The 14,779-nt window shown below is 47.4% G+C and overlaps 1 protein-coding gene across 11 annotated transcripts in view; it reads right to left on the bottom strand.

The window, feature by feature from the left end:
* Nucleotides 1-1,322, bottom strand: part of RALGPS1 (Ral GEF with PH domain and SH3 binding motif 1) — a 135,183-nt gene extending 133,861 nt beyond the window's left edge. For 9 of the 11 annotated variants that reach the window (XM_058159665.1, XM_058159671.1, XM_058159667.1 and 6 more), the window contains exon 1: nt 1,151-1,322. The gene's annotated coding sequence lies outside the window, so the exon portion shown is untranslated. Of the gene's footprint in view, nt 1-959; nt 1,001-1,150 lie in introns of those variants that run through there. The other 2 variants (XM_058159664.1, XM_058159662.1) reach the window with 2 other exon arrangements.
* Between the last annotated feature and the right edge of the window lie 13,457 nt (nt 1,323-14,779).

Genomic DNA, 14,779 nt, shown 5'->3' on the forward strand with positions numbered 1-14,779 from the left:
TAAACTATAACATTTCAAGCCCTTGAGGAACCCCATGTGATGACATCGCGGTGGCCACCCCCAGGGGTCTGCAGGCCACAGGTGGGAGAATATAGAATAGCCAAAATAGGAATCATCAGGCTTGTTGTCAGGCCCACCCAGAGATTCTTGGATGAGATGGGTGGCCAACCCAACCCAAGCTAACACAACACAACACAACACAACACAACCCAGCCCAACACAACCCAATATAGCCCAACTCAACTCAACTCAACACAGCCCAGCCCAGCCCAGCCCAACACAACACAGCCCAGCCCAGCCCAGCCCAACACAACACAATACAGTCCAACTCAACTCAACCCAACCCAGCCCAGCCCAACCCAATATAGTCCAACTCAACTCAGCCCAGCCCAGCCCAGCCCAACACAACACAACACAACCCAGCCCAGCCCAGCCCAGCCCAACACAACACAATACAGCCCAACACAACTCAACCCAACCCAGCCCAGCCCAGCCCAGCCCAGCCCAGCCCAACACAACACAACCCAGCCCAGCCCAACACAACACAACACAACACAACACAACCCAGCCCAGCCCAACACAACACAATACAGCCCAACACAACTCAATCCAACCTGAAGCCCCCCCTACCCCACCAGTGACCATTCCCCCCCACCGTCCCCACAAATAACCCCCCCCACCCAAAAGCCACTCTCCAACCACTCGGGAGGGGAGGGGTCATGAAATCCACCAGGGGCGCCCTCCCCCCCAGGGCAGTACGACCCCTTCCTGCCCACCCCCCACCCCCGCCACCCAGGGATGCCGAAGAGACCCACCCGCGGGGGTGGGGGTGGGGGGGGTAGGCCAAGGTCAGCAGGGGGAAGGGGATGCCAAGGGTGGGCGAGGGGGTGGGGAGGGGGTTGCAAAAGAAGGCCGGGGAGGGAGAGAGGGAGAGAGACGGAGGGCGAGCAGAGACCGACCTGCAAACGACACGCCTGCCAAGCTGCGCGCAAACAAGGAAGGATGAGAGCAACGGCGAGGTGTGTGTGCGCGGGGCGGGGGGGGGGATTGTTAGAGGAGGGGCGGGGCCGGGTCTTGCGCGAGGATTGGACCCTCCCCCACCTGTCAGTCAAGCGCGGGCCAGGAGGGAGGGGGGGGGAGCCTGGCTCACCTGCTTGAGGGAAGGAGGGGCGGCCGGGCCAGGGTAAGACCCCTACCTGCGCGGTCCTCTCCCCGGGAAGGTCGGAAGGACCTTTCCCCGCCGCCGCCGCCGCCCGCGGGACGCCGGCGCTGCTCTCCGAGGGTGGGCGAGAAGCGGCGGCGGCGGCGAGGCTTTCAAGTTACGGCGAGGGGTGGGGGGGTGGGCGTTTTGAGCGACAGCGCCTCCTCCCCAGTCCCCGCGCGGGCTCGGGCGCCGACGGCCAATGGCGGGGCGCGGCGGGCGGGCGGAGGCAAATGAGCCCCGAATGCGCAAGAGGAAAAAAAAAAAAAAGCTTGGGCAACTGCGGCGGGGGGGGGGGGGGTGATGAGCGAGGGGAGGGGAGGCGGGGGAATGGAACAGCCAGCGGTGGCGGCGGCCGTTGGCGCGGAGGGAGGGGGCGCAGAGGGAGGAAGGCTCGGCCAGGGGCAGTTTGCTCGCTTTGCAATCGCGGAGGGGGGGTTGCCTGCGCGGACCCCTCCCCCCTTTCTCTCTTTCCCTCCACCCCCCCCCCACCTCCCACCTCCCAGGCTGAGCAGCCCTGCAAATTGGCACCAGCCCCTGGGGTTGGGGGGCTCGGGGGGGGGGCTTGGATGGAGGGGCTGCCTTGATTGCGCAGCTGCTCGGGCGCGCACCCGCCCACCCCGCATTTTGCAAAGGTGGGATGGATTCTCCCACCCCACCCCCAACCCACCCACGGGGGTCTCCCGGAACAGGGGAAGCAAGTAGCACAGCAGCCCCTGGGAGCATCTAAGATCCCCTTGAGGAGTTGCAGGTGGACTTTGGATGGAACATCATCGGGGGTCGGGGGGGGGGTGTCGATGGACGCGAAGAGCTGGGTCTCTGGAGAAGGCCCTGTTGGAAGGAAGTCAAGGAAGGAAGAAGAGAGGTGGAGAGGAAGGAAAGAAGGAGAGATGGAGGCCAAGGAAGGATGGAGAGATGGAGAGGAAGGAAGGAAGGAGAGAGGTGGAGAGGAAGGAAAGAAGGAGAGATGGAGAGGAAGGAAGGAAGGAGAGATGGAGAGGAAGGAAGGAAGGAGAGAGATGGAGAGGAAGGAAGGAAGGAGAGAGGTGGAGAGGAAGGAAAGAAGGAGAGATGGAGGCCAAGGAAGGATGGAGAGGAAGGAAGAAAGGAGAGATGGAAGCCAAGGAAGGATGGAGAGGAAGGAAGGAAGGAGAGAGATGGAGAGGAAGGAAAGAAGGAGAGATGGAGAGGAAGGAAGGAAGGAGAGATGGAGGGGAAGGAAGAAAGGAGAGATGGAGGGGAAGGAAGGAAGGAGAGAAATGGAGAGGAAGGAAGGAAGGAGAGAGGTGGAGAGGAAGGAAAGAAGGAGAGATGGAGGCCAAGGAAGGATGGAGAGGAAGGAAGGAAGGAGAGATGGAAGCCAAGGAAGGATGGAGAGATGGAGAGGAAGGAAGGAAGGAGAGATGGAGGCCAAGGAAGGATGGAGAGATGGAGAGGAAGGAAGAAAGGAGAGATGGAAGCCAAGGAAGGATGGAGAGATGGAGAGGAAGGAAGAAAGGAGAGATGGAAGCCAAGGAAGGATGGAGAGATGGAGAGGAAGGAAAGGAGGAGAGATGGAGGGCAAGGAAGGAAGGAGAGATGGAGGCCAAGGAAGGATGGAGAGATGGAGAGGAAGGAAGAAAGGAGAGATGGAAGCCAAGGAAGGATGGAAAGATGGAGAGGAAGGAAAGGAGGAGAGATGGAGAGGAAGGAAGGAAGAAGAGATGGAGAGGAAGGAAGGAAGAAGTGATGGAGGGCAAGGAAGGAAGGAAGGAGGCAACCAGCCCAGTTACAGTGGTGACTGGAAGACGAATTTGGGGACAGATCCTTCTGGAGAAGGTCCACAGGCGGAGTGCCCAGAGAATGCCAGAAAACGCAGACTCTGAAAAGGGCAGATCCGAGAAGGGTGGACGCCTTTTAACGCTGGTGCTGAAGGTGACTCTTGGGGATCCCGCGGACAGCAAAAATAACCAAGAAGTCCGAGATGTCTCAGAAGCCTTAGAACCTCACCAAAAAGATCCCTCCCAAGCTTTGCTTGTCAGAAGGTCGCAAAAGGAGACATTGCAACTGTCATAAGTATGAACCGCTTGCCCAGCCTCCGAATTTGGATTGCGTGGCCATGAGGAGGCTGCAGCGATCGATCCTTCGGTGTGAAAAAAATGGCCATAAGTCACTTTTTTTTCTGACCCAGATTGTTGGGGGCAATAAAGTTGACTTTGTATATAAATATACAAATGGATGAAAACTATTGCTTAACATAGTGTAAGCCGCCCTGAGTCTTCGGAGAAGGGCGGGATAATAATGCAAATTAAAAAACCCAAAACTTTGAATGGTCCCTAAACGAACTTGAGGACTTGCCTGTTCTATTCTACACAAATGGCTGTCCAGTCTCACCTTGAAAACCTCCAGGGATGGAGCAACCTCCCCCCAAAAAACCCAAAAACTATTACCTGCCCTAGAACAAACATTTAAAAAAATGTTGTTGTTGTTTTACATTTATATCCCGCCCTTCTCCAAAGACTCAGGGTGGCTTACACTATGTTAAGCAATAGTCTTCATCCATTTGTATATTATATACAAAATCAACTTACTGCCCCCAACAATCTGGGTCCTCCTTTTACCTACCTTATAAAGGATGGAAGGCTGAGTCAACCTTGGGCCTGGTGGGACTTGAACCTGCAGTAATTGCAAGCAGCTGCTGTTAATAACAGACTGTCTTAGCAGTCTGAGCCACCAGACACCTTATGTTGGATAACCATTTGTCTGAAATGTTGTGGGGTTTCCTGCCTGTGCAGGGGGTTGGACTAGGAGACCTCCAAGGTCCCTTCCCACTCTGATATTATTATTATTATTAAGCTAAGCACAGGTGCACTTTTTTTTTTTTTGATTGACATTAGCCAGGATCCCAGAAATCAGAAGAATTCTACAAATGTCAAAATGTTGTCCGTCGACTTAAAATGGCCTGATCTGGTTGCCATCGAGCAAGTAAAAAACTGCAGACATCTCCTGGGAAAACGGCCAAGATTAGTTATGTGTTGACATCCTATTCAACTACTTGTCCTGCATCGAATATATTTTCGGCACGCATGACAGACAAGCCTCGGTTGGTTGGTTTCTCTGGGTATAAATAAACCGTATATTCCTTCACCGTCGTAAAGCTGCTGTTCTTTGAAACAAAAGGAAAGGAATAAGCCAAGATAGAAAGAGGCCCCCGGTAAATGAAAGCCTGGAAGGATCAAAGTGTTCGGGCGAGAGTAAACATTACATTAAACCAAAATAAAACGCGGAGGAATATTTTGTCTAGGTTTCATTGAGAATTCATGTTTACTTCCTGCTCTGGGGCAGGTACACAGTGAAGGAAGCTGCTGCGCTTTTATTTAGCAGAAAGCAAACAGGAAATGTGATTAGCAAGAGCGAAGCAGAGTGGTTTAAAGTACAAAATCCTGCATTTTCTGGTAATTCCCTTCCTACTCGTAGAGGTGGGGGGCGAGAGAGGGAGGGAGAAAAGGATGAATAATAAAAATCAGGAAACTTGGAATTCTCTGGTACTATTGTTTCGCTCAATTTCAAGTGCCCTCAGTTTTGTTATTTATTTTATTTATTTGTATTGTGCCTTTTATTATAGAATAGAATAGAATAGAATTTTTGATTGGCCAAGAGTGATTGGACACACACGGAATTTGTCTTTGGTGCATATGCTCTCAGTGTACATAAAAGAAAAGATACCTTCATCAAGAATCATAGAAGAGAGGAGAGGAGAGAAGAAGGAAGGAAGGAAGGAAGGAAAAAGAGAAAGGAAGGAAGGAGTGGAGGAAGGTAAAGAATAGAGTAGAAGAGAATAGAGAATAGAGAATAGAATAGAATAGAATAGATTTTTTATTGGCCAAGTGTGATTGAACACACACGGAATTTGTCTTTGGTGCATATGCTCTGTGTACATAAAAGAAAATATACCTTCATCAAGAATCATAGAAGAGAGGAGGGGAGAGAAGAAGGAAGGAAGGAAGGAAAAAGAGAAAGGAAGGAAGGAAAGAAGAAAGGAGAGGTGGAGGAAGGTAAAGAATAGAGTAGAGTAGAATAGAATAGAATAGAATAGAATAGAATAGAATAGAATAGAATAGAATAGAATAGAATAGAATAGATTTTTTTATTGGCCAAGTGTGATTGAACACACATGGAATTTGTCTTGGTGCGTATGCTCTCAGTGTACATAAAAGAAAAGATATCTTCATCAAGAATCAGAATAGAGTAGGAGAGGAGAGAAGAAGGAAGGAAGGAAGGAGAGGTGGAGGAAGGAAAAGAATAGAATAGAATAGAATAGAATAAATTTTTTATTGGCCAAGTGTGATTGAACACACATGGAATTTGTCTTGGGGCATACGCCCTCAGTGTACATAAAAGAAAAGATCAAGAATTCTAAAGTACAACACTTAATATAGTCATAGACATTAGATTCCTTTTGAAGTCCTTGACCTGCAGAACTTATTTATTATAGTTCGTTTTGCACATAAAGCCCTGGTGCGCGAGGGCACGTGTTGTGCTGCTCGCTACCAAACGCCTCTTCTGGTTCCATCCGAGCCAACAGTGTTTTTCCCCAAAACAATCGAGGTTCATATCAGTCCAGACAACGCTGCCGAAGGAAGCTGCTCCGTTTTGCCGTTATCAGCCCTCTCCCACACGGCTAGATTCTTTGAAACCACAAGCCTGGAAGGACCGAGAGCTTGCAACTTTTTCTAAGTTGGCAGTTAATAACCACGCAACGCACCCGTCCCAAGCTCCAGGGGCAGGGTGTGCTCAGATAACCTAAGAGACTAGGTGCAATTGTTCCAAAACCTTCGGAATATAAGGGTGAACCTAACACAAAATACTTAGGGTGCAGCTCAGGATGTTTTTGCTTGCTTCCTCTTAAGGGCATGTTAGATCCAGGATGGTAACAATTCAGACGAGAGAGAGAGAGATGCCTGTCCAATCTCTCCTTAGGTTTGGACTAGAAGACCTCTAAGGTCCCTTCCAAATCAGTTATCTGTAGGCAGCTCATACTTAAGTGGTTGTCCATTCAGACTCTTGGATTCCCGTTAGTTGAGCCCAGTCCCACCTGTCCTCCATCCGTGCCTTTGGCGTAAAACCTTACTGAATTCAGTTTTATTGGATTGGGCTCAGCGTTTGAGCCTTTCAGGATCTCTTCAGGATCCTAAAGCAATAAGCACAGCGACTCTAGTGGCTGATACCTAATAAATATGGCCATGGCTAGCAATTAAACAGAACAGGAAAACGTGATCATAATGTAATGAAATATTAGCCGATTACAATTCTTACCTTCAACCTTTACGCATGTGATAAAGATGGCATAACTTCAAGGAAATCAGCTGGAATGGTGTGTGTTTTTTTCAGGCCAAGGGGGAAAAAAAAGAAAAGAATCGCATCGACTTTAATGAGTCAACCCTTTAAAGCAGCCACGTGTTGGTTTTTCAGACTCACACAGAAGCCTGCAAAGAGGGACTGTTTTCATTATTAGACAACTTTTTCACCTTCCTGGTTATCTCCGTCCCAGTCATGGCCGTCAGTGAATCATTTAGAGTCTCGATGCTTCATATATACTCTTAGAACTAAACCTGGACTCTGAACTTGTTAAAAAGCAAACTCTATTAGTAACTGTCCCATTTTAACAACAACCCTACAGTTTTCTTGTTGAGCAGCGAGAACAGCGATATGAGATCAGTGACACTTATTTCAGGAACTGTTTTTTAACACCTAAAAATGGTGCCTTTTTTGTTTATTTTTTTTGGGGGGGACACAAACAGCGTAGTATAAAGCAGGGGTGTTTAACTTCAGCAACTTTTAAGTCCCAGAATTCTGAGAGGTGAAGTCCACAAGTTTTAAAGTTGTCGAGGTCGGACATCCTTGGCATCAAGGGCTAAGTAATGGATCTTCTTCTGGGCATGGCTGTGCTGTTCCCTCAAAAATAGGCACCAGGTGCCAGCTCACTAGCCGCGATGACAAATTTTCTATTGAGAGCAAGCGATCCCTAGATCCCACAAAGTAGCTATTAGGGCGACTCGTCTTCAAGGTATTGAAATAAAGCTATTTAAGTTGAACAACTGATGACACCGAATGTTCACTTTCTACGCAAATTTGGTTTGGTTCTTCAACTGTTTCACCAATACATTCTTTGCTGTTGGGTTCTTTTAGTGGTGGGATGGAAGTTTATTGTTCACAAAATTATACAAATCACGACTGGAATTTGTGCCTAGAAGGTCCTCTTCTTGGCTTGGTGTGGTAAATGGTGCATTCAGTTCTTATTTGGTTGCAAATATTTCTGTAGCGGTTTTTGAAATTTGCTACATAGCCCTTTTTGTTTCATGGATGGATGGATGGATGGATGGATGGATCCCAGTTGGTCTAGGAACGAGAGACACTCAGTAGATGAATTACACCGAGGACCGATTGGTGGGGACACTTTCATCCATGTAACGGCTTTCTTGACTGTCCTTCAGTTGGTCCTTAAGTGGTACCCGAGATTCAGGATAATTTATGTGAAATTAAGGTCGTCGCAAAAGGGGATCATGTGACCCTGGGACACTTGCAACCGTCCTAAACATGGGATTTTGATCCTCTGACCGCGGGGACGCCGCAATGGTCGTAAGTGTGAGGAACGGTCCCAAGTCATTTTCCGATGCTGTTGTCGCTTCGGTCATTAAACAGGCTGTCGTAAGTCAAGCAGTTCACTTGAGCAATTATCGGAGGAGATGGGTCTTCTTGGGGACATGTTTGTGATTTATAAAATCTTAACATTGCCATTTACGGTCGATGTCACCTTGGACACCTGTGGACACCTGTCATCTCTGGAAGCAGCCAGAAGGGACGCTTAATGCTTTCCATCAATCATAGCTAATAAATAGGTAACGGACATCCTCTTTTTTACCACCGAAACGAGTGCTTGGGTATTTTGAGAAAGAAATATGAGCGTTTTAGCTAGGTGATTCACCTCCCTGACACCCTGGGGTGAAAAATAGCTTTTGCTAGAAAAGAGAGAGAGAGAGAGAGAGGAAGAGAGAGGGAGAAGGAAAGAGAGAATGGGAGAGGAAGAGAGAGAGGGAAAGGGAGAGGAATAAGGAGAGAGGGAGAGGGAAAGGGAGGAATAGGGAGAGAAGAGAGGGAAGGGGAAGGGGGGAAAGAGGGAGGGTGGGAGAGGGAAGGTGAAAGGGAGAAGGAAAGAGTGGGAGAGTGGGAGAGGGAGAGGAAAGGAGAGGAAGAGGGAGGAGGAAAGGGAGAATGGGAGAGGAAGAGGAAGAGGGAGAGAAAGAGAGAGAGGGAAAGGGAAGGGGAAAGGGAGGGAAAGAGGGAGGGTGGGAGAGGGAGAGGAAGAGAGAGGGAGAGGAAGAGGGAAGGGAAAGGAAGAGGAGGAGGAAAGGGAGAATGGGAGAGCAAGAGGAGAGGAGAGGAAGAGAGAGAGGAAAGGAAGGGAAAGGGAGGGAAAGAGGGAGGGTGGGAGAGGAGAGGAACAGAGGAAGAGGAAGAGGAAGGGAAAGGAAGAGGAGGAGGAAAGGAAGAATGGGAGAGCAAGAGGAAGAGGAGAGAAAGAGAGAGAGGAAAGGGAAGGGAAAGGGAGGGAAAGGGGGAGGGGGGGAGAGGGAGAGGAAGAGAGAGGGAGAGGAAGAGGGAAGGGGAAAGGAAGAGGGAGGAGGAAAGGGAGAATGGGAGAGCAAGAGGGAGAGGGAGAGGAAGAGAGAGAGGGAAAGGAAAGGGGAAAGGGAGGGAAAGAGGGAGGGTGGGAGAGGGAGAGGAACAGAGGAAGAGGAAGAGGGAAGGGGAAAGGAAGAGGGAGGAGGAAAGGAAGAATGGGAGAGCAAGAGGAAGAGGGAGAGGAAGAGAGGGAGGAAAGGGGAGAGGGAGAAGGAGAGGGAGAGGGGGAGAGAGAGAGAGAAAGAAGAAATATCTCCAGCATATTCCTCTGTTATTGTAAAGGGCGGAGGGAAGGGAAGCTCAATGAAATCACACAGGGCATCTTTGTACATCAACAATTGCAGACAAGGAATCGTCGCGCCCGAACAATGCATGTGTTTTTCAGCAGCTTAGAAGAAAAAGCTTTTATTTTGTATTTATTTATTATTTTTCTTTGCAGAGGACTGCTACAAAACCCTTCGCAACCCACACCCTATGAGGTTGTTGCCATGTGAAATTCCCTGCAATTAGGTTGAAGGGGTGGGCGGTGGGGGGGGGGAAACGGTACATTTCTCTACTCCCTCTAGTGGTCCATGAGAGAAAAAATATATATGAATGAATAAATCAATTTTACCATCCACCGATTCTTCTTTTTGGGGAACAGGGAAAAGTATTTTGCTCGGTGGTCAGGCTCAAATTTCAGACACGTTCAGTGGCAATTAAAATGTAAAGGAAAATAATAATAATAATTTGAGGGTGTTTTGTGTTTTTTTTTGATGATTGCAACTAATTTATTTGGAAGTAAATTCCTGTTTTGTTCCCCAAAACAAGTACCCGTCGGTCACCTTTTTTTATAGTTACATACAGGTAGTCCTCGACTTAAAACAGTTCATTTAGTGACCGTTCAAAAAAAGTGACTTACGATCGATTTTTACACTTACGATGCTGTGGTCACGTGATCAGAATTCAGGCGGTCGGCAGCTGGCTCGTATTTATGACGGTTGCAGCCTCCCAGGGTCACGTGATCCCCTTTTTGCGACCTTCTGTCAAGCAGACTCAACGGGGGAGGGGCTCAGATTCACTTAACAACCGTGTTCAACTGCAGCGATTCACAACTGTGGCAAGCAAGGTCGTAGAACGGGGAAAACTTGCTTCACCAATGTCTCGCTTAAGAACAGACAGTACGGGCTGAATGGCGGTTGTATAATAATATTATAATAATAACAAGAGTTGGAAGGGACCTTGGAGGCCTTCTAGTCCAACCCCCTGCCCAGGGAGGAAACCCTGTAAGTGGAGGGGGTACCTGTGCTTAAGCAATAAATTACACATGTAATTAATTCAGGGTTTAGATTTTCTTGCAGATACTGAATTAATTTTGGAGAATATAACCTGGGTTGGAGTTGCATTATTTCATCCGTCAGAGGTAAAGAGACCGTGTTTCAAAGCAAGGCTTAAATTTTGTTTTTATTTCACAGCCGCCGAACAGGAATACATTTCATCACCTCGCTTCCCGGTGGAACAAAATTAATTTTAGGAAGAGCTCACGACACGTTTTCTAACAAGTCGACTCTGTGTAAGGCACAAAGCAGGAATGTTTGCTTACAGGCTGAAGTCTAGCTGAAGTCCCGGTATCCCTGGGTGAAGTTCACATTTGGTTTTAACGAGCCCTTCCACCGTTTTCGGCAGGTGCGGCAAAACATCTTGTGCAACGGAGAGTTCGCAAGGTGGGCACGAGGTCTGAAATGAGGCAACCTGACAAAACATCCTGCATCTGGTGCTACATGAAGGGGAAGGAGAAAGAGAGAGAGAGAGAGAGAGAGGAGAAAGAAAGAAAGAAAGAGAGGAGGGGGAGAGAGAGACAGAAAGAAAGAAAGAGAGGGGGAGAGAGAGAGGGAAAGAAAGAGAGAGAGAAAGAAAGAAAAAGAGGGAGAGAGAAGGAAAGAAAGAGAGAGAGAAAAAAGAGGGAAAGAAAGAGAGAGAGAAAGAGGGAAAGAGAAAGAGAGAGAGAAAAAAGAGGGAAAGAAAGAAAGAAAAAAGAAAGGGGTAGAGAGAGGGAGAGAGAGAGAGAGAAAGAAAGAGAGAGAGAGAAAAGGGAAAGAAAGAAAGAAAAAAGGAGAGAGAGAGGGAGAGAGAGAGGAAAAGAAAGAGAGAGAGAGAAAGGAAGAAAGAAAAAGAAAGGGGAGAGAGAGAGAAAGGGGAGAGGAGAGAGAAAGGGGAGAGAGAGGGAAAGAAAGAGAGAGGGAAAGAAAGAAAGAGAGGGAGAAAGAAAGAAAGAAAAAAGAAAGGGGGAGAGAGAAAGAGAAAGGAAGGAAGGAAGGAAAGGCAGGCAGTGAAGGGGGAGAGGAGGGGAGGGGAGGGGAAAGGAGAGGAGGGGAGGGGACAGGAGGAGAACAAGAAAGTTCTCAATTGTCAAAATGGTCACAATATCTGGAACTATCCCCCCCCCCTCTGAAAAAAGGTATTCAAATCCTTTTAGAGGCAGTACCTCTTTTCCATACTTGAATCCCGTGGAGATAAAAATTGCGGTGCGAACCCACTTTCAGGGTGGGAAAAGCGAAGGCAGTGGCTTAAGCTCAATTTGCACCCAGCAGACCCGAGAGATCCTGTGTTTTCTCTCTCTCTCTTGACGGGAACCCCAGAGAAATGAAGCCAACCACCACCTTAAAAAAAAAAAAAGGGAGCAAGCTAGAACACGATTCGGCATATAAGTCATCTCTGAGCCGGGCAGAGCTTCATTTCAAGGCGCTCCTGCAGAAAATATGACTTCAGTAACAGAGTTGTTAATGCCTGGAATACTTTACCTGACTCTGTGGTCTCTTCCCAAAATCCCCAAAGTTTTAACCAAAAACTGTCTACCATTGACCTCACCCCATTCCTAAGAGGTCTGTAAGGGGCGTGCATAAGAGCACCAGCGTGCCTACCGTTCCTGTCCTAATGTTCCCCTTGATCGTATCCAATTCGTATAGTTATTTCATGCTTATGCTTATATATACTGTTGTGACAAATAAATAAAATAAATAAATAAGAAAACAACAACGAATAGATCAGGCCGTGCCTTGTCATCCCCTGAGCAAAGGAAAGGAAAACAGCATTTTCTCTGGGCAAAAGAAGGAAAGGAAGAAAGGAAGAAAGAAAGGAAGGAAGGAAGGAAGGAAGGAAGGAAGGAAGGAAGAAAGAAAGAAAGAAAGAAAGAAAGAAAGAAAGAAAGAAAGAAAGAAAGAAAGAAAGAAAACAAAAGTTTGCTTTGTGAGACGAAAAGTCCGAAATTTTACACCTGGTCCTTTACAAAGACTTTGGCTTTGTAGACTCACAGATGTTGTTATAACCCTGCCAACTCAAAAGCATCCAGAAAAACAAAAAAAAAACAAAAAACCTCTGGATGACTTTTAAAACAAGGGCCAAATTATGTCCTGCTTTTAAGTCGTCCGTCTCCCCCTTCTTCCGACTAAAACCCCATTCGCCAAGTGGAAACCACCAAAGGACCTGGCCCTCTTTCAGGACTTGAATAGATTTTTACCCTTTCTCTCCATTGCCGATTTGAGTTTACCGTCTCTGGGGGAGGACCAAGGATGAGGAATGGTTTTTATTAATAGCCGGGTTGGAAAGCCCCAACGGTGTTTTTTTCAAAAGGCACACGGACTTTGATTCCCACCCACCCACCCACCCTTGAAAACGTTTTCGCTTCTTATCCGGAGAAGCGTCTTCAGTTTTCGGTTCTTCGGCTTCTCGGATGAGAAGCAAAAACGCTTTCAAAGGGGGGAAAAAACCCAAGAAAGTCCAGTTGCTTTTTGGAAAAGAGCCCTTGAGACAACCGTGATCTGGAAGATGGAGAATCTCCATAGATATTTAGCCTGTCTGGATTAAAGGTTTTGACAATTTTCTGTTTAAAAGGATCTTTGCTGCCTCTTAAAATGTGCCCGGGGTGGGAAAAACGTGGGCGACTATAAAAGCCGAATGCCGATGCTTTTGAGTTTTGGGTTTTTAAAAAAAAAAAATCGCACGGGCCCAACCCTCCTCACATTAGAAAATACACCCATATGTATTCGGTTAATCAGACAGATTAATACAGTAATAGTAACACGAGTTGGAAAGGACCTTGGAGGTCATCTAGTCCAACCCCCTACTCAACGCAGGAGACCTGGACTAGGGATTCGAACCGCCGAACTGTCAACCTTTCTGATCGACAAGCTCAGCGTCTTAGCCACTTGAGCCCCCAGTCAGGCTACATATAATGGAAATAAGTAGTCAATTTTGCAAGGTTTGGGGAATTCAAAAAAATAATAATTGCATCTTAAGTTATAGGTTATGTTTTAAAATATTTTGATCCATCAGAATAGAGCAAGTGGTCTATATATTAATACCTGGCCCATTTCTCCAATTAAGTGCAGTATTTGTTAGTTGGAGAAAGTCTGCTTTTGTTCCTGTACGACTTCTCAACTGGCAGCTAAATCGAACTAAAACTATCATTCCCCAATTCATTTAAGTCTTAGGCATTGCCTTTAAACTGGTTTATGAACAAGCCAAGGTCGATTAAGTGAACCACGGTTTAAAGCCAGCCCTTCCATCAGTGCTCCTCTGATCAGTTCAGTGGCAAATCCCTGGGGTTGTTGTTTTCTTGCCCTAAAGCCGAGCCTTTGAGGTTGGGAAGTGTGCTTGGCCCTTGGCCTAGAGTTTGTATCTTTGAACAAGCCGGGATAAAGAATTAGGGAAATACACACCAAAGGGGTTTGCTCCACTCTTGGCTGGAAGAGAGCTAGGCCGCCGTGATGGGACTTTGGAAAATCCCCCCTTTTAAAAAGAGCTTGCTGTAAGGCCTTTTATTTAGTGACATGGGACTTTTAAGACTTTTCCCCTTTTGCAAATGAAGAAAAGACCAGCAGGGTTTTTTTTTTCATTAGTGCTGAATGACCTCCGAAATATGAGTGTGAGTGGCGGTGGGGTTAAACGGATCATGTTCCGAAGACGCTGGAGGAGGCGCCATTAAAATGCCACGAGCCCATGCTTGAGATAATTCTGAATTGAATTTAGCTTGGTCCATGTGAGCTGTTTCTCATGAGCACTGGGTGACCTGAACGCAGAACTGCCAAATTACATTACACCTTACCCCAAGTGACCATCATCTGTATGGGAAATGTCTCTCTCTCTCTCTCTCTGTTTCAACTTAGGAATGGTCCCCCAAGGTGCTTTTTCAAGAGGCAACTGGACTTCGTTTTTCTCCGAAGACGTTTCGCTTCTCATCCAAGAAGCTTCTTCAGCTCTGACCGGGTGGTGGGGAATGGAAGGGTTTCATTAACTGTTTTAGTAGTTAATGTAATTTAGTAACTGACCAGGTGGCTCAGTGGCTAAGACAGTCAGCTTGTCGATCAGAAAGGTCAGTAGTTCGGCGGTTCGAATCCTCGGTACAAATCTCCTGCGTAAGCAAGGGGTTGGACTAGATCAGGGGTCTCCAACCTTGGTCCCTTTAAGACTTGTGGACTTCAATTCACGGAGTCCTCCCAGAACTCTGGGAGTTGAAGTCCACAAGTCTTAAAGGGACCAAGGTTGGAGACCCCTGGACTAGATGACCTCCAAGGTCCCTACCAACTCTTGTTACTGTTGCTGATTTATACTCCTTGCAGACAGCTGGTCATTTGTCTTCTTTTAGAGAGTCGTCGAGGCCACTTGGAGGTTTGTCTGTGTCCTTACTTTTAGATAAACGACCAAGTGGCCTCAACGACTCTCTAAAAAAGGAGGCAAATGATCAGGTGTCTGCAAGGAATACAAATCCTTTCCATTCTTCAGTCAGAGCTGAAGAAGCTTCTTGGATGAGAAGCGAAGCATCTTCAGAGAAAAAGCAGAAACTCCAGTTGCCTCTTTGGAACAATTGTGGGACAACTCTTTGGGACAACTGTGACCTGGAAGACGGAGAATCTCCATCGACCACTTGGGAACGGGTGA

This window comes from Ahaetulla prasina, chromosome 16 (genome assembly GCF_028640845.1).
Source record: "Ahaetulla prasina isolate Xishuangbanna chromosome 16, ASM2864084v1, whole genome shotgun sequence".
NCBI classification, from domain to species: Eukaryota; Metazoa; Chordata; class Lepidosauria; order Squamata; family Colubridae; genus Ahaetulla; species Ahaetulla prasina.